Consider the following 22,469-nt stretch of genomic DNA (forward strand, 5'->3'; position numbering starts at 1 on the left):
CGAGATATGTTCATATGAAATTAAAAGTTAAAAACTGCAAGAACTTTCTTGTCAACCTAATAATTAATCCAGCATCACAAAAATGCAATATCAAACTGGAAAAACCGTGACGCAATAGTTAAAGGTGTTGATTTACAACCAGTTCCAAGTGATCCAATCTTTATTAAAATGGGGACAATCACGGTAGTTGGATGGCTAAAAAAGTGAAAATTATGGCTAAGCTACAAAATTTCCAAAATATGTTTTATTTTTTTAATGAAACGCGTTTGTTTTCTACTTTGAAATGACTAATAAAGAGGAGTTGAGAAAGAGTTAAAAATGAGACTAGTGATGCCATTCACCGAATGGCGATTTGAAGCGTGTGAAACGGTAAAATGCTCCAAGTAGACGGGAGAATCAATGGATTTTTACGCCACTACAATCAAAAGATTGGCTGGACTAGCAGGATATCTAGGATGAGGGCTGAATTAAACTTATTACGAGATTCCTAGACGATGTATCTGTGACACTACAAGAGTTGCATTCTTTTTACATCCGAGAGAGAACTTTGGGATCGAGATTTGTCGGTGTTCATTACGACGTTGTTGAAGAGGAAGTTTGTTAATATAACAGACACGAGGGGAACACGAATGGACACATATCGAAGACAATGGCGGAAACCCTAGAAGAGAACATCCAGTCGGTAGTGGAATGGGGACAAAAATGGATGGTAACATTCAATGCTGCCAAGGTTAAGCTTTCCTTTAATAATCACAAGAAACTTTCTCGACCCCTAATAGCCATGGCTAATGATGCATTACCTAAAAGTACTTCATTCAAACTCGCCGGCTTAACATTCACTGGGAACACGAGTTGGAACAAATACATCGAGGGCATTGCCAAGACTGCTGCAAAGAAAGTGGGTTCTTTCTATCGTGCTAGAGTATCATGTACCTCTACAAGACCACCATTCGCTCATGTATGGAGTATTGTTATGGTGCAGCTGCTAATAGTCTCTCACTCCTTGACCTAATAGGTTCCGAACGGTCATCTAGGCTTCAACTATTGTCCTATCGACAAAATATTCCATTCCTTTGTCTGTTTACGAGTATTTTAATGGTAAGTGCTCCGACGAACTACAAGCCCTTGTACTCCCTTCGACATATATAACCCCGACAAACATCAAAATCTCATCCCTACAGAGTAGAGATCCCCAGATGCCAGAAAACCTACTCTAATAGTTTATTTCCCAGAACTGCTTGATTTTGGAATTCCTTTCTGGGTTCCTGGTTCCCTGACTGTACTGACATGCAGAAGTTCAAATTACAAGATATGTTGGAGAGGGGGTGATAAAAACAACCCGAGGGGGAGGAAAGCAAAGAAGGCCTGCTTGCTTCCTAACCGTTAAACATTTTTAGAAAACATTTTAATTTCGACCTTTTCTCATGTCTGCTTTTAAACTGAAAAAAAAAAAAATCAGTTCTGATGAAGTTTTTGAAGCAATAAAAACGAAATATTAAATCTGTGCAATATGAAAGGATCGCCATGCGTCCCAATCCTTTCATATTAAATCAACCAACAGCGTGAGCAAAAACACACCTGAAAACAACACTACACTTTTTTTAAAATACAAAACTCCCAGAGCAATTTTAACCAAATAAAAAATCATGATGCCAAGACAATTTCTTTTCCAATTTTGCAAAAACCTTGCCCGTTAGGAACGACAAAAGTGTTTAGGAATGTCTAAAGTCAAAAGAATAGAAAGAAAATCCAACTAAAAATATCCAAATGTTGAGACTACAATGAAAAAAAAAAAAAATGGTACACGATATGTTTTCAACTACGTCCGTACGATTAAAATGATTTTTGGCGCCGGTGAGTTCATCATTTAATGTCAAATTTTCGCCCACAAATCAGCACACAATTACGTTTCCGCCTGACGTTTCCGTCTCCCTTATCTCCTCCACTTTGAGGCTGGGGAAGCTAATTAAACTCTTCCCCTGTCATAGACAGGCGTACACTTTCCCACCCCAAGAAAAAGCAACACATACACACAAATGCTTACACTGTCGTACGCATATACACACTCGTAAAAAAAAAAAAAAAAAAAAAAAAAAAAAAAAAAAAAAGCACATAATTTTATTATTCACATAAAAATATGATAATTTTGTGCGTACATAAATATTCTTCGAGAAGCAATGTTTTTCTTTAACTCAACAAATTTTTGTTTTATCAGCTTTTAGTCATTTTCAAATATTTCCTCATAATTTAAGCGACCACGACTCTACGAGCTGATTATAATGTCTATAATTGTGATACTATGAACAAACCCTCCAAAGTGTCAGGAAGTGAAAAGAAAGACGAAACACTGCAACAAAAAGAGGAAATAGTTGGTCAGCAGAACAAAACTATAGAAAATGAGGTTAGAAAGAAAAACAAGATGAGAGGGGTCATCAAGGCACACAGAGATTATCTGAAATAGGATTGTTAATCAAGGTGTGGCAGTAACTAGGGCAAAGGATAGGATATAGAAGTCAATATATTTAAAGTTAGTTTATAAGCAGTAGTGTGTGGGAGTTTTGGGACAGTTTATGGATCGTCCTGAGTTTCCAGTTAGGGATAGTGGACGGCGGGTTGTACCATGGACTAGATCGGGAGAACTTTAAGAGGCAGGGATAAAATGAATTTATCAACCGACTGACGAACATTGTCTTCACAGAAAACTAAGATGTTCCCGTTGGTTTTTAGAGGATCGATGGTGTCACACATATACGCCCAACTGATATTTACAGAATGTGTTGGAGTCTTGTTTCGTTTGCGTTATTTGTGGTACTTGTGAACCAGTGCTTGCCATTAGTAGTCGCCAATATGCAGAAGAGGACGACACGTCCAAACGAGTAGAGAAAATGAGAAAGAAGAAAACCAAGGAAATAGCTTTGGGATCAACAATTGTCGCGAAGGAGCACATGGTTTCAAAGAACCAATGTTTCTCCCATTTTATCGTCTGCACATAAATTAGATATACTCTCTTAGAGTGGAGTTTATGCATGCATTGAAATGACAAAATCTCAGTTCAGAAAACCGCCAGAGAAATAATGTTCAGATTGTGACAATATGAACTGCTGGCAAGGTTACCTGGCGAGTACAGATATAAATAAGAAAAATCGATAAACGGTTGGCGAGGAACACCAGCTGTGAGGTTATGTATCCACCTACACATGTCTTCCTTTGGTGAGGGATTGGGGCGCGAGACGAAAAAATAAAAATAAAATAACACTCGGTTATTTGTGCCTTTTTGTTCAATGTTATTGTAGTCACATCTTGTCTTGTTCAAAACGAACTTCTACACGTAAATCGGTGATCTAGATTAATAAGCAACCAAACATTTGTATGCATGACGTAACAAGTTCCTACTACGAACGGAGAAAGTTTAATACACATGACAGATAACTAAGCCCGTACCCTCCATGTTAAGTGTTGTGGTGGCACCCACTCATTTACATATGTGGATAATACTGCACATAAATAACAAGACTCAGTTAGTCTGAGTGTGTGTTAACCAGAAGCCACCAAAGGCCGAGCTGAGAGCAGATATGTTCTCCAGCCAAGACTCTCTTACTTGACAACCATTATGTAAATATACTGTGAATATACTTTTCCTAATACACTTCTTATTGATCTACCTTTGTTTGTTGAGTCTTCATTTGTATTGCCTTATACATTATTTGGTTCAACCTGCAAACATAACAGTTGGCGACGAAGATGAACGTCAAACATAACATCAAAAATGGCTTTCTAAATGTTATTTTAGTACGGTGTGATACAAATAAGAATTAAAAAAAAACATGGCTCCATTCAGTCTCGTTAGACTTCGGATACCCACTAAGAGGTGGCTGCGCGTGAAATTACTGTGGCAAAAATTGCACAATCTCCAACCACACTGCCCCTGAGCACGGATTTAATTCCAGTTGCAAGTATAATTTCAGGACGACTAGAAATAATGCTGAGATAGGCGGAGAGCACATACAGCGCCTAGCGCTCCCAAATAGTTACCCCTTAGATATTGGCCAGGCTCACCGTTGCTTAACTTCAGTGATCTTGTGAGAACCAGTGTGTCAACGTGAAGTGTCCGGGAAAAACTTTCTGTTGACTTAAGTACTGATAAACTTATTCATATGTTTAGGTTCTCAATCGTTAAATATTCTGGATATTTAATTGTTTTTGTTTAATCAAATAAACAAACAAGAACTCGTAAATAAAGTTATAGCAAATGTAGAAGAATTAAATTCTCTACCAACCTGTATTCTTTTAAAATATATTTAGAAACTGTTTGTATAATTTTGGGGCACTAGTGCACTTTAACTAGCTGGAAATATGTTTTTTTTGTTTTCATTTTTCGAAGAGTTCTACTAGAAAAAGGGAAGACAGTCAACATTTTAATAATTATTCAACCCAAACTTTCCAGGTAATTCCAAATGATAGTTCAGTAAAGTAACGAACTAACACAACAGAAAATATAAAACTATGTGCATTAGTTTACGTGATTTTTGGAATACGATATTTTCTTTCCGACACAGGTATGTACATCATACAGATTTTTCGGGTTTGTACTACAATCCACAGAGGTATGAAAAAGTGGTTAAAAATTTATCAATCAAATAAATGTTATCAAATACAAGATAAGTTACTTTTCTACCTATTTGGAAAGGTTTTTAGTAATTTTACTCACTTTAAAACGTTTAAACGGTTCAGAAATCGATACAGTGTTCATCGATAAATGTAAATAAGAAAAATGGCGGTGAGCTGACTGTTAAATATGTGAAGTTTGGAAAAATAAGTTAAAACTAAAAAATATAGAAAATACTGTTACAAACCCACCCATTATATGTCGCAGTAACATATTGAGTAGATTTCTAACAGTATTTTGTATATTTTTTTGGTTTTAACTCATTTGTCCAAACTTTGCGTATAGCTCACCGCCATTTTTGTTCATATCTATCGGTAAACATAGATTTTTAAACCGATTAAACGTTTTAAAGTGAGTAAAACCTTTTTTTAAATAGGTTTTAGAGTAACTTATCTTGCCTTTGTAACATTTGTTATATATTTTTTTTTATCTTTTTCGTACCTCTGGATTGTAATACAACCCCGATTTTTCTTTGTTTTTATTTGAGGGAGGGGGTTCTGGAAAAGTACTCATTTTTAACGTAATGCAACGACGACGGCACACGGCTTTACTCGTTGGAAACGTTAAGTGTCGGCGAGATATTGTTTTCGAAACCATGTTTAGTAGGTCTCTGATTGCAGCCATCGATCTTTTTAGAGGAGGAGGATAAGGGGTTTTGTAGTGCTTGTTGGATCATAGAATCAATTAATTAAGCTGGAAGCAGAAAGCTTTTCTTTGCCACTTGTCTTAACACAGCCGTAATGACAGGTGTGTGGGTGGTCTGCTTGAATCGGAGATCAGCCGATATGATTGGCTCCTGGCGATCTCACGTGCACGACAGCAACAAAGCTGTTTTTTTTTTTAAATTTTTTTGTTTTGTTTTAAATACAAGCTTCACATAGAATGAAAACAAAAATTGAAGATCGTTTTCGCCTCTTCTAAGACAGGTGGTTTTAACGGTAACGATCGATAGAGATTTGCCAAGTTGAGAGAGAAGCAGAAAACGAAGTTTGCAATTAAGTTGCCTTCTTAAATGCTTACTCTCTTATCGCAAATTCTTTACATATGCATGGAGATGTAGAGATAGAGTCAGTTGATAGAGGAAAGCCAAGGAAAATATTTGGAGGAAGTAATAAAAATGGACTTGAGAGAAAGACGGATAAATAAAGACCTGGACAGAGATGGGTTAGTTTAGAGTCAAATTTTTAAAGTCTCGTCCAAACATGCCAGCATGTAAAATGAACGTTAAACTGAATACGATGCAGATCCTTCTAGCGGTATCCGCCCGGCGTTGCCCGTTCGGAGGTCTATTGCTGGTCGAGAGATTTTTTTTTAGAAAAAAAAAAAAAAAAATTAAAATAATTTTAATTATAATACAATGTCAAGTAAAAAAAAAAAAAGCAAAATGGTGAGGTGTACCAAATAAATATTCACCTTTCAAAAGTTGATTTCTAGAAGTATCTGGGTGTGTTTCGAACGAATATCACATTTAAAATTGTTGCCAACAAGTAGTTTTTAAGACATTTATTATCTAAAGTATTCTTTAATGATTTTTAGTGATCGCCATTTGTTACTGAAGACGATACAAACAGAAGCAAAGCAATGCGAATTTGGAGAATGTCTAAAGTTAAGTTTTAACTTTAGACATTCTCCAAATTCGGTTTTAACTTAAAAATTTTGGTTTTAACTTAAAACCAAAATAGCGATCATTTAGAACCATTAGAGAATACATCGGATAATAAAAGTCTTAATTTCATAAAAAATTACATGTCGGCGACAATTTTAAATGCGATATTTGTTCAAAACAGACTCGAATACCTCCAAAAAGCAACATTTTAGAGGTAAGTTTAGTTGGTACTCTAGAGCATATTGACCAACAAAAGGAACACATTTAATTAAACTATAATAAAGAAAAAAGAAACTGGTACTTATGCAGAATATGGACCGTGCTATAATAACATTTAGAAAGCCATTCTTAAGATGGAAAGGAGAGGGGGAGGGCGTTTGTAACTATCTGTATTTTGACCAAAATCTTAATGCGGCTTTATTAAAACGCACACAAAAACTACGTTTCTTACATAAGTGAAACAGCAAGGTTTCTTCCCATGAAGTTCATATCTGTGGAACACATCGTCATGATACTGTTTCCTTGCAGACTAAAACATGGCCGCATCAAGTTCAAAGTCAGCAAGCATTTGTAGAGTTGTTATCTTAACCTGGTTAACGATGCCGTTAACGACAGAACTCCATTTTTATTGAGGCACCCCAATCTTAGGCGCCCCAATCTCGAAGATAGTAATGGTTTTGTTGATGTCGTTTCAAGGTTGAAATACGATAATTATTGGAATCAAGCCTCGTCATCTTTGCTTGTCCTGGTCTTTCGACTGCTTTTTAAAAGCTTGAAATATACGAGTTTCAGGTGGCAGTCTCACTAGACGGCCAAACCATGACGGTCTTCTTGTAACAGAGTGCGCATGAGAAAAAATTAGCAGTCGCACAAGCACATATGCAAATTTGCAAGTGTGTGCAAGCTTGCGTCACAAGAAAAGCAGAGAAAAATACAGAACGTGGTTGAACAAAGGAAGTGATCGGACGTTTTTTGATTCGTGTACAAGGCGGAAAAATGCACCACATGGCGAGGGGCAGAAAGAAAAATGCAGGGTGATATGGACGTGTAGCCCAGTGGTGGCGGCGAGAGACTTAAGCTGGTGTCGAGACGGCATTTTGTTAATCTCATGGCGGACGAAATGAAGCGTCAAAAAAAAAAAAAAAGTATTGTTTGGAAAGTAACGGTAATAAATGCCTTTTGCTAAAACAACAACAACAACAACAAAAAGTAGAATTTTTGTTTTTCCTTTCGTATTTGTTTCATTCGAGATTGGCTATTTTCAGGAACTTCTTTTAAAACACATCAAAACAACAATGCCATGTTTAAACGTTTGATTTCAGGTAGACTCACATTGCTCAATCGACGGTTGTCGGTGTTCTGTCTTCAACATTACTTCGTTGCAGGTAAACCATGCTGTTGGCAGTGGTTCACCACCAAACTTATATACTGGTCAGAACGTGGATCCGACAAGTATACATAATGAGTAATTCTGTGACAACAGCATATTCTTTTTATTGTTTTGACTCTGGAGTATACATCCGTTAATATCTATGTTTTTATATAGACTGATGTGGTTCTCGGTTGATTGACTGTGTCTTACTGTGTCGGATATATACTCGAGAGCCAAAAGAATGAAAAGAATATGCTGTTGTCACAGCCCTAATAACAAGTCAACCTTTGAAATGTCATTGAATGAATAAGGACTTGTTGTACAGACATTGAAATGATTCATTTAATAAACACAGACTTAAAGAATGAATCCTTATAGAAGGAAGATGAACATGTGAACTTTCCGAGATGAACTTCGGAATTTTTTATTCTTTTCTTATTTCAGATGTGACTAACCTTAATAGATCACTCAACACTTTAATTTACTATATTATAAAAGAAACTATGTGTCAGAATGAGTTTATTCCCTATGGTCTCCGAAACGGCTGGACCGATTTTTATGAAATTTAGCACAAATGTGCTATATGTATCTGGCAGTGTTCTTAGATAGGTTTTGTAGCGGAATGTCTTTGATAAGTATTGATAATAAAAAAAAAATCTGATGAAAAAAAAAAGGGCGATTTGGACCAAAGTTAACACCTTATACAGCTTAACATCACAAGTGCATTTAAAAAGTTTTATTACTACACAAGCAGAAAGAAAAAAATCAATAGCAGGTTCTTTGATATGACAGGGGAGAGTTCGAAATGAATTTTTCTGTTTAAACCACAAGTGAATCATGATACTAAACATTTTCATTTAATACTATAATTAAAGACATTATATGAAAAATGATTTTTATAAAATCAACAGTAGATTCTCCACAGTGTACTGTGGACTAAGCGATTGCAAGAAGGCATGTGAAGCTTCCTCTCGGTGCACTGCAATGGGTCCCCAACTAGAGCAGGCGATCAATTGATTAGATTTAAAAATGGACGATTATAACGATTTCGATGATAATAAAGATATGGGAGTGTGAAACATTTGTTGATTAGCATTATATCCTGGGCAACGCCGGGTATCCCTGCTAGAAATGTTATGTTCTGATGTTTTGGTTTGTGTCCAGATTTGAACTGTATAGGAAAATGCGTTGGATGCATCTTTTTCACAACTGTTATTGCAGACAAAGTGAGCGTAAAAATTGTACAAAAAAAAAAAATAAATAAATAAATAAATAAAAAATAAATAAATAAATAAAAAATAATAATAAAATAAAATAAACCTAAAGAATCAACTTTGAAATTTTGTCATTTTCGACGAAAAAAGAAGAATCTCTGGTCGCATCGCTTTCGAGGACTGTTGTTACAAAGATACTGCGGACCAAAAATGACAGAACTAGTGATCTCATCTCATTTGTGGCTCCTCTAGTCCTGCAATATGGCTCGAGGTTTTGTGATGGTGTTAATCACCTAAGTTAGCTGCGTTTCCAATAACAGAGCGTCAAATCCAGCATCTGTTATTTCAGAGAAACCGTGCATATAGAATTGCAGTTTCTTCAGAAGATGGAGAAAGTGATTTTTTTTTTTTTTTTTTTTTTTTTACATAGGCGTCACCACTTATCAAGGCCGATAGGCCACTCAAGGATAAGGGTTAAAGAGTGTAGAGTAGTCAAAAGGACAATATAGTAATCGATAGTAATGGAAGTTCGGTACTAAGCTTCACACACACACACACACTTATCAGAACAAGATTTTTTTATATAAATGATCCAATTCGTTAACATTTGGTTAAATTTATAAAATTCATGATAACTTGCTATTAGATTTATGAAAAGTCAGGTTAAAAAGTTATCGTCTGGTTTCTATTATCGAATTTTTATTGATGCAAACATTTCTAACTACATATATTCATGTAGGTTTTGTCAGGGCAAATATTGAATTTATTTTAGAGTAAATATTTTACTTTTTTTTTTTAATTTTTTTTTTTCTTCCTTTGAAGATTGTAATGCTGGGTATGGGGCAGCCAAACCAGCTGCCAACATTGCCCCGCTTTTTTATTGAAACCAACCGAGAGCTCTTTTTAGTATCCTCGCTGTTCCCTTAAGTGCAATTGTCTTGATCTCTTTTGCACTTGGTTCACTAGGAATATTAGTTAGGTAGGACTTCATAAGTCCTGTGGCACCTATGATAACTGGTATGATTGATATCCCCTTTAGGTTCCAGTTTCTTTTCATATCATACATGAGACCTTGGTATTTGGTCTGTTTCTCTCTTTCAGCTCTGTTAAGACCGCAATCATTAGGAACACTCACTTCAATCAAGGTTGCAACTCTCTCTGACTTATTCCATATAACTATGTCAGGTTTCACAGCAACATTTTCAAGGTAGGTGGCTGTAGGGATTACATGGTCGTAATGTATGGTATATAAGTCATTTCCAACTGTTCTTTCAGGTTGATGTCCCCAGGACTTGCTGATACACTGGATGTTTAATTTTTGCTGCTACATTGGATGTTTAATTTTACTATAATGGCGCTTAATGTGCGTATTTAACTAAAATAGAATTAAGCTATTAAGAGAAGATATCATTTCTTATAGTTTTTACTAAGTTAAATCGGATGGCAAAGGTCACGTGAGGGAAAAATTGACACTTTTTTTTTTTTCAAAATAGATTCCTGAAGAAAAAAATATTACAATTTAGATGTTTATAAGTTATGGCGGGGTACCTGTTTAATGCGACTGGCTGATGAAATCTGTTTTATAGAAGTTTGCATTAACTTTATTAATTTGACAGACTTGTTACTTATAAGTTTTGAAACGATTTTTATTGATTGAGTTACACGTTCTTGTGAAAACTAAATTGCTTTATTTTGGAGTAACAAAGAAATCAAATTCAAACGAAGCGGAAAAAGAGGGTAAGCTATTAGAGACGTTTGCTTTTTAGCTTTCTTTCGGATCGCGATTGTCACTAAAACCTAAAAATATTTTTCACACCTCCGATCAGGTTTTATTAACTTTTTTTTTGGGGGGGGGGGAGAGAAAAAAAACAGAAAACGCAGTTCACTATTATTTCAAAACAATTTATGGTAACAATTCATTGTTTTGATGAGAAATATGTTTAATAGAAAGAAAAAAAAAGTTAACTTGTGGCTCATTTCAAAATGTTATTTATTTTATTTTATTTTATTTTTTTTTTTTTTTACACCAATTGACACGCTTGTTGGAGATATTCCAAGATTGCCATTCTATGCTAACTTATTCGGCTTAATTATGAAAGAATTTAGTATCTGGTATTTAGGCTGAGCTTAAAAAGTAATGTTTAAGAGTTGCGGTCAAAGAAGAACGCGAGGAAAAATTCTGCACGGGCATTAAAAATGGATTTATATCAAGTATTAATTTATATACATTGATAAATATTATTAAATGATGAATCATTGGAGTTAAAATTAGAGTTTCGTTTTTAGATAAACACGACATCAGGTTAAATTCGGTAACCATTTTGTTTGGATCTAGCTTATATTCATATAATGTTGACACATTTTAAATATCCATTTCTCAATTTTACATGCATGATACTAAATAGATTTCATATGGAAATGATTCGTGTGTGTGTGTGTGTGTGTGTGTTTGTTTCTCCCGTTCTTTTATGGTCACGATCTTTAAACATTACCGATTAAAGTATCCGTTCTTTCGCAAGTCAGGATAAGACAACATTTTCATAAACTGAGAATTTTTTTATTTTTGTTCACAATCTAACTAGATTTTCACTCACATTAAAAAACCATCGTGTGTGTGTGTGTGTGTGTGTGTGTGTATTAGGGGGTGGGGTGATGTTCTTTTCGCCGACTCAAATAATAATGTGATCTATTCAACTGCTTCGAAACCGTTGCTGTTGAGGTAAGCAAGCACCCGACTCAAAAGAAAACCTTATAATAATCTCACCTGACGAAAACAATCGATTTCTTTTTAATTGGGGGGGGGGAGAAAGAGAGAGAGAGAGCTTTCCATTTCTGCGTTCATTTATTTATTTTTTTTTAAGACAATGCATGCTCGAATAATAATTAGGATCGTGATCAATGCGCTAAAAATAAAGTTTACATCGATTTCAGAACTGCGTATCGATCACCAACTTTCAGCAATTGATTTAAACTAAAAATATAGTTTTAACGGGTACTTTGCATTTCAACTTTGAAAGAAAATAATTAATTTAGAAGGAGGGATCAGTTTCACTTATAAATTTAACGTAAAATGACGCCCCCCCACCCCAATTAGCCGTTAAACCTTTTTTTTTTTTTTTTTTTACTATCAGAGATAGATCTTTTGCATTTTTTGCATGGTAGGTGATTTCGTGTAGCTTGCCAGTCAATGTTAGTGGTTAAAAATACTTGGTTATCTAAAACGCTAAAATGATCTCGAAATGGGGAAATGCGAAATTGATTCCTCCACTTTAAACGTACAGTAAACGTAAAGTGATTTTTAAACGTAAAGTAATTTTTTCGACGGTGTTTACATGTAATCGCTTAAAAATGTAGAATTACTTGCTTGTGTGTGTGGGGGGGGGAATTCTACACATTTACCATTTTTTTACTCGTTCTGCATCGCAAAAGTTCACTTGAAAATTGATATGGTAAATAAAAATATTAAATCCTATTTCAGTCGCTTAAATTATTGGTACTTATGCTATGCAGTTATGTTACGGTGCTGAATAAACATTTAGAAAGCCATTCTTAACATGGAGAGGGTAGAGTGTTTTGTAATTATTCTATACTTTCACCTAACAATTTAATATATGGCAAAACTTGAAAATACAATTAAAAAAAAAAGATAACGATCAGTGCACTGCATAAGCACCAAAATATTTACTGTGAAATGGTTTGAGTTTTATTTTGTCAAACAAATTAGTTTTTCTTAAAAACTGAAAAAAAAAAAAAAAAAAAAAAAAAAAAACAGCGAAGAAACAAAACAAAACAAAAATATTCAAAAATGAAAGTTAAAAATTTCATCTACAAGTGAAACGCCGGAAAAAAAGCAATCGCCATTTTTATAAGCAAGGTGATAAAAAGGTTCGTTAAAAAAGCAACGTATTCTTTAAGCCTAATCCCCCCCCCACACACACACACACCAAATGAGATTATACATTTTAAAGGCGATTACATGTAAACACCCCGAAAAGTTGCCAGCACTAATTGGCATTAATCATCTATTTTTTTTATGGTAATTTTACAGAACAAACCCAATCCCCAATCAGGTGTGTTTTGATGGGTTAGGGTTCAAATATACCCTCGCCCCCCCCCCAAAAAAAAACTGAAGACGGGAGTGATTCTATAAAATTTCCCTTTTTTGTTCTAATTTCTACGGGCCTTGCCTTTTTTTTCTCAGCCAGAAGATTTTTCCATCGGCTCCCAAATCAACAAATATTAGATCATTCCTGTTAATGACTTGCTCCACGCTCATTGCGGTGTAATACGGATTCTGTACAATTCTAGGAGGCCCTCCCCCCAAGCTTTTCCTTCTCTATTTGAGAAGGGATTATATTGCTAATCGCCTGAGGCGCTTCTACCGGGGAATGTCAACGGGGCTGCACAGGCATCTTTTGCAGGATCCGAGTGCTTATCTGAAGCAGCAGCAGCAGCACTGACTTTTCAATTCCACTTTCCAACCCAACGGTCATATTTCTCGCGATGGGAGGAATAAACACCGCATCTTTTTTGTTGGCTGAACGGGTAACCAGCGCAACCACGTATTTGCGATAGTTTAGATAAATAATTGGCAAATAATTCCTAAAACTCATTTTAAAAAATTAAGGATTGCTTTGGATTGAACCCAAAAGTTATAATTTAAATCGCCACTGACTTTTTTTTTTTTTTGCAATTTAACTCCAAACAAGACAGTGCCACTTTGATAGGGGGGGACTACTATCTGGAACAATTTGTAGGGGGGTACTATGTAGGAAGTTGAGCAGCAAGATGTCTGTTTACATTACACATAGACATAGGGAAGAAACTATTAGAGTAGAAGGTTTTCTTACATCTAGGGATCTCTACTGTGTAGGGGCGGGATTTTGCTGATTGTCGGGTTTGTCGAGAGTATTTACGTCAATGGGGTACAAGGTCTTGTAGTTCGTCGGAGCATTTACCATTAAAATACTTGTAAAACAGGCAGCATTTCGTCGATGGGACAGAAGTTGAAGCCTAGCTATTGGTGCGGGACTGCGGGACTGCGAGGCCCGTTAGTTGGAGACTCTTTTGAACCCTGTCTAAGAGGGAGGGACTTGGTGACACCAGCCGAAATATGGCAACAATACTCCATGCATGGGCGAATAGTGACCTTGTAGAGGTGGAGATGTTATTGGGGGTCTGGGTCCCAAAAGAACAGTTACCGTGGCGTGGCGAGAACCGATTTTCAAGAAAATCCGATTTCCTTTTAAGATCTGAGGTAAATCAGGTTGTAAACAAGACCCCCCCCCCTCCCCCTATTTCAGTCGTTCTCTCGACGGTCAAACCAGTTTAGCAGCCCCCCCCCCCCCCCCCCGAAATCCGTCACAATGCCAAGTTTTTAATAAACACAAAAGAAATAAACGAGACTCGGAAAGTTGGCAAGTTACGCGCTGACGCGGTTAAAAAAAAACAAAAAAACAAAAAAAACAAGGGTGCTAGTGCTTGGCCACTGCTTGCTACCGTGATATTAGTTTTTAAAATAGTATTTTCAAGTTAAATTCAAATTTTACGATATCTTTTTTTTTTTTTTTTTAATTGTTAGGTGTACAAAACAAAAGCATCCTCCCCATGTTAAGAATGGCTTTCTAAATAACGGTATTATGCCAGCACGGTAACATAAATGCATAAGATTCTTATTTGATTAGAAAAGCACAAATGAACCACGATACTTGACAGTAAAATTTTATCTGGTTTCCACCTTAACATTGGTTTTCGGATATGCTGAAAACGAATATCGCAAATAAGTAGTTTTCCGAATATTAAGTAATGTCATTTATGTTATTATTGCTGGTGGCAAGCGTACCAAACATCCTATTTGAGAAACTACACGCAAGCGCGGGTACCAAGCTGGCCACCACCAATAACATTAGAAATGACTAGCATTTCAGCCCGGCGTTGCCCGGGTGTTTGGAGGTGTATGTTGAGCAAAAAAAAAAAAAAAAAAAGCGGTCAATTTTTTAAAACTTTGAACACTATTATGACCCCTTAACATTTGTTTTGGGCTCAAATCAAGTTATTAAGTTAGATCCATGTCCAAGGGACCTATATCTAAAATTTCAAGTGTTTAGACCCAAAATTGGTGGAGGAGTTTGGTAGAGTTCTCAAAGGTCAAATCGTTGAACTTTGGCCCCTTAACACCCAAATTTCTGGCCGAAAACCGATCAAAGATTTCCCCAAATCTCAGTACCCTGTATATCAAATTTCGAGTCTGTAGACTTAAAATTGACAGAGTTATTGCGTAGGGAAATGTACACATACAGACACACACACTTTTTATAGATATAATAGAGTAAACAAAATTATATACGTATACATAAATATATATGGAAACAATTTTATGTTTACTGTAAACTTTTTACGCAAATATTATACAAGTATAAATCATGTAGAATATCTGCATGAATATAATTACACTTAAAGCTAACTAAGGATGACAATCCCATAAGAAAACCAAAAAAACTAATAGGGAATTAACTAAAATGAATGTTCAAAAGAATATGCAGATTAGCTAGATCTTTTGCTAATGAATGCAATTCCACAACCCATATAACAAAATTGTATTTTCTTTTTAAATAAATAGAAAAGAGGGTTTATGAATATCAATACACACAAAATAAAAACGAATTTATAGGAATATAGATATTGTTTAATATCCGGAAAACTACTTGCTGAAAATTTAAATGTGATATTCGTTTTTAGCATACCCGAAAACCTACATAAGTCGCCATTTTGAATGGAAAATGTTAAGCCAAGATGTCAAGATCACAGTGTACTATCTGTTCTGATGTTACTTCACCTATTTTGTTCTGTCAGTGGAGGAGAAATCCTTCCTGACTGATACAATTTTTGGTACTAGTGCACTTATTGATCCGTGCTGAAATAACGTTATTTAAAAAGCCATTCTTAACATGGGGAGGGGGAGGGTGTTTTGTGTCTACTTCAACCTTACAATTGAGTAAAAAACAAAACTTTAATTAAACTTGGAAATACGATTTAAAAAAATAGCGCGGATCAGTAAGTGCATTATGACCCAATTTTTATTTTTGTTCCTATCCAGAGTGCCCTTTTTTTGGGGGGGGGGGCTGGATTTTTCCCACATTAAAAACCTACCTTGTGTTTAACTCTGCCCTCGTGGAGAGGCAAAATAGGAACTTCGTGAAAATAGCGAGTTGATAAATGCAGATGTATCCTGACTTCATAATCTGCATTCCTTATAAAGTATCTGTAATTGTAAACAAATTTAGTTCTATCCATGAAGTCAAAGGTCTTTACATCGCTTTCTCGTATCGAAAGTTCTGATTCTTTACTTCCGTTTTCTGCTGACCGTTCTGCTTCACGATGAATAGTCTGCGCACACGTGAAAACAAACATGGCCACCAGTGAAGACAATATATTGGACAATAAGTCTTAATATCATGAAAACTAGTCGTTGGCGAAAGTTTTAAATGTGAAATTCGTTCAAAACAGACCCGAATAGCCCTAAAAAGCAACTTTTTAGAGGTGAGTCTTTAGTTGGTAAAGGAACACGTTTATTTAATCCGAAAAAAAAAAAAAAAAAAAAAAAAAACTGGGACTTATGCAGAATACGGATCGTGCTGAAATAACGTTTAGAAATTCATTCTTAAGATGGAAAGTGGAGGGCGTTTTGTATGCTGTGCTTTCACCTAACGATTTAAAAAAAAAAAAAAAAAGGTACTAGTGCAAGTGCACTTATTGATCCGTGCTGAAATAATAACGTTATTTTTTTAAAAGCCATTCTTAACATGGGGGAGGGGAGAGTGTTTTGTACCTATTCTATACTTTAACCTTACAACTGAATAAAAAACAACAACATAAAACTTTAATTAAACTTGGAAATACGATTTTAAAAAAAATAGCGCGGATCAGTAAGTGCACTAGCACCAAAAAAAAAAAAATGTACCGCAAAATACTTGAACTTAAAAATCCTATCGGCGGACCTGAATGAGCTCCCCCACCCCTCGCTGTAAAATTATTATAGCCGATAAAACACTTAACTTTCATATTGGCAGGATTTTTTCAAAAGTTTATTTAATAACTGAACGTGGGAGGATCACTTTTAAATTATAAAGTTCTATCAATTTTTTTTTACACCACGAAAATAACTTGAGTGTTGCTTTTAAATTATAACGTTCTAAGAATCTTAGAACGTTATAATTTAAAAGTGATCCCATACGTTAAAAGTCATTAAATAAACTTAATTTTTTTTATATGAAAGTTAAGTGTTATCGACAATAATTCATAGAAAAAATAAGAAAACGTAAAAAAGAATTAATTTTACAGCAGGGAGGAAAGCTCGTTCAGGTCTGCCAACCTTTCTAAAAAAAAAAAAAAGTGCTAATGCAGAGAGTGATCCAATCCACACTATTTTTTAAATCGTATTTCCTCGTTTAATTAAAGTTTTGTTTTTTTGGTATTTTTTAGATTAGGTCCACCTCCGCAATTTTCTTTTAAATGACGACTTTTATAAGTTTTCTATTATGCTGAATACGGAAATCGCATTGAAATTTTCAAGAAATAAGTAGTTATCGAGATATAAAAAAGTTGTATTATGCATTGTATTCTTTGACAGCCATCGTTTTTACGCGCGTGCGCGCGCTCCATAAACAAATCTAGGCGCGTAACAAAGATGGCCGTCAAATAATACAATGCATAATACAACTTTTTATATCTCGATAACTAATTATTTCTTCAAAGTTACAATGCGATTTTCGTACTCGGCATCGCCGAAAACCTATAAAATTCGTCATTTAAAAGAAAATTGTGGAGGTGGACCTAATCTGAAAATTTACCTTTTTTTTAATCAATAGGAAGAATACAGAATAGGTACAAAACACCCTCCTCTCCCCATACTAAGAATGGCTTTTTAAATAATAGCGTTATTCCTATTTACAGTGCCTCCCCACGGGACAGAGTTAGACACCAGGGTCGTTTTTTAACGTGGAGAAAAGGAACAAAAATTGTCTCAGTCGTGAAGGATTTCTCCTCCATTGACCGAGAACAAGAAATTGAAGTGCAGCATCTGAAGAACAGATACTACACTTTGAGGTATTTATTTGCGCCCCCACTGAGCAAATTAGGCACAAGGCCGATTTTTAAAGTGAGGAGTGAAGGGGAAATGGGGACCAACTCCCCGGAGAGTAGGGGAGCTGGATAGTGACAATTGGTATGAAGGGTTGCCCCTACATTGACCAAGGTCTTATATGTGGAGTTTCCCCCCACATATGGTCTTTGCTTGCAGTATCTGCCGGAACAGATGGTATTTATTTGCTCCCCCACCGAGCAAATTAGGCACAAGGCCAATTTTTAATGTGAGGAGTGAAGGGAGGGGGAAGGGAAAAAGGGGACCAGCTCCCGAGAGGTGGGAAATGGGAGCTGGTTAAACGTCAGGCATGTGGAGTTGCCCCCACATCTGGTCCTTGCTAGTCATAGCTTGCAGTATCTGCCGGAACAGATACTACACTTTGATCTTGTCTCGAAGGCCAACAGCACGGATCACTCTCTGCACGAGTACCAAAAGCATGGTCCTTATTCTGTATAAGAACAAACTTTTTTTCTTTTTACTTTAAAGTAAAAAGTTCATTAAATCAGCGAATATATATTTTTTATTAAAAGCAATCAGAGAATATTGAATTAATCGGTGTGTGCTGTACTGCTGTACACGTTTAAAAAGTTTTAAATGTCAAAACAATGGACACACCTTTGAACAGGTAGGAATGTATGTTTAGCTTAAAACAAGGAAATTAAACCAAATGTTATATATATCAGAGAGAGAGAGGAAAATTATTCGCGATTAATTTCTTTAATTCATGATACGAAAAATAAAAAGTACTTATGCATTTTTGTTACCGTGCTGAAACCATAACGTTATTTAGAAAGCCATGCTTAACATGGGGAGGGTGTTTTGTAAGTATTCTGTACTTAAGTACTTACAAGTTAAAAATATATCGTAAAACTTGATTTTAACTTGAAAATATTAAAAAATAGCACGGTAACAAAAGTGCATAAGCACCAAAATAAAAGTATGTTAAAACTAATCAACAAATGGGTTGAAGAAGGGCAGTGTGAGTCACTTTTATTAAAAAAAATAAATAAAAAAACATTCGCATTTACGCTATCAATGATTTGTCATGCTATCTTTTTCAAAAAATATTATTTTCAAGTTAAATTAAAGCTTTACGGTATCTTTTGTTTTTGGCGTGTGTGTGTGTGTGTGTGTGTGTGTTTTGCATTGTTAGGTGAAAATATAGAATAGTTAAATACCCTCCCCATGTTAAGAATGGGTTTCTAAATAGTCATTATTTCAGCGCGATACCTTCTTCTGTAGAAGTACCTTATTATGTTGTTCGTCGGTGCGTGGAACGTGATAAGTTTTCTAGGCAAGTTTTTTTAAATGTCAAAATCATGGCCACACCTCCCTTCAGATTTATTTACCTGTCCCCTGCTGCGGCAAGCTTATGAGGTCAGTTTATGGCGGGGAAATCTAGCTCACCTTCCAATCCCCTAAAAAAGAAAGGGTGGGACACGGGATGGTTGCAAAAGTTGTGTAGAGTGGACCCGTCCGCTTCCCCTGGCGACCAGCAATACCCCCACCGCTTTTCCAAAAGGAGATGGTAGTGCCTGGGAAAATGACATTTGGGACTGGCCAGAATAACGATAATCCACTCTGAGAAGTCCGAGGACACGTGACAGGCAACAAAAATTGTTGATGGCATAAGGAAATTAAACTAAAAATTGTTTGTAAAATATTTCATAAAATTTTATTTGTCACTTTCACTCCAACAGTGCTCAATACGTGAGTAGAGCTAAGTTTATATATATATATATATATATATATATATATATATATATATATATATATATATATATAATAAAAGGAATAAATATTATAACTTTATTTTATCAGAACATTATGGAAAAGTAGTACAAGAGAAATAGAAACCTCTTTAGGCCATGATACTTCGAAGCTAAATGCTTCTCATCAGAAAAAGTAGGACCAGAATTATACAAAATGTAAACATAGATAAAAACAAAAAATTTAATATTTAATTGCTCTTCTTAACAGTGTTGAGCCTTTTCTATCTTGATAAGTTTTGCTTTGTTAAAAATATACTCTTTCATGATCTAATATATGTGTGTGTGTGTGTGTGAAATTACTAGTTATTAATTGGTAATTTAATACAAAACAAAAAATAATAAGCTTATGCACTTGAATAAGCCAGTAAGTAGCGCAGAGATTATGTAAACATTTGAACAGGTAAATTGGGGAGGGCAATGCAATGCAAGTCCATATATATAACAAATTTAAAATATTAAATAATACAAAGGAATTTAATAATATCTAAGGACCCTTATTTTCTTATTTGAAAATAGTTATTTTATGTTAAAAAAGTTTTAATAATAATCGCAATCAACCCAATAGAAAACAGTGAACAACAAGTACGTTGAGGAGGGAGGGAGTAGAGAAGTGTACGGATTTTAATTTTAGAAGTTAATATATATTTTTTAATAAATATTATTAAAACCAAACAATTCTATATATGTTATCAGTAATTAATCATATTTAGTTAAGTAATTATAACCATGTGTATAAACGTGAAAGACAAAAACAAACATTTCTACAACTCAAACCCAATCAACACACCTGAAGGAGACGGAAAAAGTCAATAAAAACAACTTACCTTGACTTGTAACAAAATCGTTGAAAAAACAAAAAAAGACTTGGATAGTTTTGTAATCCTCCTGGATATTAAATCCAACGAAACAGAAATGAGTTCCAATTATAGTATATTTTTTAAAAATTTTCCAAGGAGGTAAAAAAAACAACAAAAAAAAACGAACAATTAAGAAAGGAGTTAATAAAAATCTGTGGGACGCTTTTAGACTTCCATGTTCCTACGTTAAGCGTGGCGGATGGATATATCGTCTCCGTTTCTCCGTGAATCGGTCTTAGAAAACGAAAGAAAGAAAAAGAGGAAGAAAGATTAAAAAAAACAAAAAAAAAAAAAACAAATAGCGAAAGCAACGCGCACCGACCGCCTTATCACTACCGTTTTGACTGCTTCTAATTTAGTACGTTTCGATGGGTGCTTCCGCTCAAACACTGAGCTAAGCCTCGTCACAAATTAGTTCGCTAATATTTTAATTAAAAACATCAATTTGAAATTAATCATTTAAAAGAACGTTATAATACGTTTTAATATCTAAACTAAATTAATTATATTAAAAGACTTTTACATTTATAAGCGTATGCTCATTATAAAAAAGGTATTTGTTTTGTTAAAATAAAAAAAAAATGTCTTAACGTCTAAAGAAAGTTGAGACAACTTGTTGAATAGTTCGCTTTTGTTGTTATTATTTTATACTGTCTTGTGCAGTTATTGTACCGTGCTGAAATAAAAAAAAGTAATTATTTAGTAAGCCATTCAGAGGAAGAGGTGGGTGTTTTATAACTATTTTGTACTTTCACCTCATAATTTACAAAAAAATAAAAATAGAAAAAGAAAAAAATATCGTAAAACGTGAAAATACTATAAAAAATAGCACAGTAGATACGGTTTGTAAACGTAAAATTATTCCATATTTATTGTTTTTATCAAATATATTTACTCAATTTGCCTGTTTCCCACCTGACTACAACTTGGATGTCTTCAAGTCCAACATAAACAAATTCCTAATGAACCGCCCCCTTAAGTAAGACACTTTATCAGATCTCCATTACTATCCCATTGATTACTGTACACGCAATAACCCTTATCCCCGAGTGGTCTCCGGACCTTAATAAGTGGTGACTTCCTTGTAAAAAAAAAAAAAAAACTTAACAAATATAAGCAAAACTTATCTATTATAAAATACCTGTCTTTTTTCTAATATTATTATTTTATTTTGTCAATGAAGAGGAAAAAGGCCACTTCAAGTAATGTCTCTAAATAGGGTTTACGGGTGATGTGAGAAAAACAAGACAGTAAAAATGTTTCTCATCTTTAACATTGTTATATGGGCGGGGGGGGTAGTCCTCTCCCACTGCAAGAACTTAGACACCAGGGTCGGAAAGTGGAATTGAGAAGTCAGCGCCTCAGACGAGGGGCACTCTGACCTGCAAAAAAAATGTCCGGGCAGCCCCGTCCTCATTCTCCGGTGAGGGCGCCTCAGGCGATTAGCAATAAACTAACCCTCTTCTCAAAGAGAGAAGACAAAACCTGGGAGGATTGACCTCCTTAAACTGTCCAGAACTTTACTCTCACGGCAAAATCAACAGGAATCGGATCATTATGAGAATGGTCTAACTTGATTCTGGAGATCTAGAATAAAAATCAATATGAGGAGTCATTTCGCGTAAATCTATTGAAACTCAAAAAATGTACAATTAAAATGTATAAACATTTAATAAGCCAAAAATTAACATGGCTGCCACTTGCAATTTTCGTAGACCAAAAAGCGGCCTTAACCTTGCAATCAAAAACTAAGATCGAGTTAAAACGTAACGAACCGACAGGACTTTTGTGAATCTGTTTTATTCGTATCAATCAGTATGCATTTTTTGTGTGGGAGAGA

At 35.0% G+C, this 22,469-nt stretch overlaps 1 protein-coding gene across 1 annotated transcript in view; it reads right to left on the minus strand.

Moving 5' to 3' along the window:
* LOC145254562 (uncharacterized) overlaps positions 1–20,975 on the minus strand; it is a 132,199-nt gene extending 111,224 nt beyond the window's left edge. The window contains exon 1 of the mRNA XM_080113144.1: positions 20,597–20,975. The gene's annotated coding sequence lies outside the window, so the exon portion shown is untranslated. The remainder of the gene's footprint in view (positions 1–20,596) is intronic.
* Positions 20,976–22,469: the final 1,494 nt, after the last annotated feature.

The sequence above is a fragment of the Euprymna scolopes genome, chromosome 30, assembly GCF_053919585.1.
Source record: "Euprymna scolopes isolate OS-2025 chromosome 30, ASM5391958v1, whole genome shotgun sequence".
In the NCBI taxonomy this organism is placed as follows: domain Eukaryota; kingdom Metazoa; phylum Mollusca; class Cephalopoda; order Sepiida; family Sepiolidae; genus Euprymna; species Euprymna scolopes.